A 1622-nucleotide genomic window follows, 5' to 3' on the forward strand; every position below is an offset into this window, starting at 1 on the left:
CCATTGTCCTCTACAGCATAATACAAATTCGTCTCAAATTATCAATTCTATCAATCAGGGTCTGAAAGACATTTATTTTCAAACTTTTCTAAGAGAGATACATAATGATAACAAAGGTGGATCCACTAAAAACAAATTGAGGTCTTACAGACTGTTCAAATCCACCTATAATATGGAACAATACCTGGATATTGACAATATTCAGCACAGGACGGCCGTCACAAAACTACGAGTCAGTTGCCACAAATTACACATCGAAACCGGAAGACATAACCGCACTCCTCTAGAACAACGAATATGTAGATACTGCAATCTAGATAAGTTAGAAGACGAACACCATTTTGTAGTAGAATGTAGTTTGTATAAGAAAGAGAGAGCTGAACTCTACAGACTAATAGAATCCATGTTCCCCCACTTCATGCAACTAAGTAATATAGACAAATTTATATTCCTTATGAATCTAGACAAACCTTTATTTATAAAGCATATCTGTTCTTACATTTTTAATATCACAAAGAAACGAGAAGAAGCCGAATGTACGCAGTAGAATACGATTCTTGAGTAGTGTAGATTCATCATATCATTATATCATGTTGTATCATTTATTGAACCCAGTGGGTATGAATGTACAGGAGACAAAAAGTAAGAAACAACAATGAATTCAAAGTGTATTCTAAAATAAAAACCCTGTTTGGTATGGAAAACTACCTCTTATCTACTCACAAAAAAAATTTTGTGAATAGCATTACTAAACTGAGAATAAGTGCACACTGCCTCGAAACCGAAAAAGGTCGCCACTATAATATACCAACAGATCAGAGATTATGTCCTTCATGTCAAGATGACACTAGCATTGAAGATGAGTATCATTTCATTATGACTTGTCCAACATACAATGAAGAAAGACAAAGGTTAATGCAATCAATCACATGTAAGTCAAATAACGTTATATCTTTACCACATACAAATGGTGACACCTTCAATATACTCTTATCATGTCATGATTCCATACATGTATCTATCCACCTAGGTCAATACATTTATAACGCCACGCAAAAAAGAAACTGTACCATTCCTAAATAACTTTTGACAGATATTATGTCGCTAGTAGCATAGAAATATTCAATCTGATGTATGTTATAGTTCCCTTTATTAGCTACCGTAGATTCCACTAGTATTGTAGTAACTGAAATTGTTGCAATACAACGTATATGTGTAGTATTAGACTGTAATTTTTGTTGTATATACATTGCCATACGTTGTCACTAATGCAGTTGTTGCGCAATAAACCATCTATCTATCTATCTATCATCCCGGGACCCGACAACAAAAAGACGCCGTTTCCAACCCGTGAGCACGCCGGGAGGTACCCCTACGGTACCCGGCCGTCCACTGGGACAAATGTGTGGCTTCGGAGCCCGGCCGGGGCTACAGTCCTGACCGGCACCGGCGTACAGTAATTGTGACCGAAGCATAAGCAGTCCCTATTCTTCAGTGTTATCCGGGGTAATTTTTGAGATGACGTCTACCTTCGCGTGTCTCGTAAGCTAGGACACTGACCCTGGGGCGAGTACATTACATAGGTGTGGCCCGACATGATTTTCACTAGGTGGAGCATCGCC

Source organism: Branchiostoma floridae, chromosome 7 (genome assembly GCF_000003815.2).
Source record: "Branchiostoma floridae strain S238N-H82 chromosome 7, Bfl_VNyyK, whole genome shotgun sequence".
In the NCBI taxonomy this organism is placed as follows: Eukaryota; Metazoa; Chordata; class Leptocardii; order Amphioxiformes; family Branchiostomatidae; genus Branchiostoma; species Branchiostoma floridae.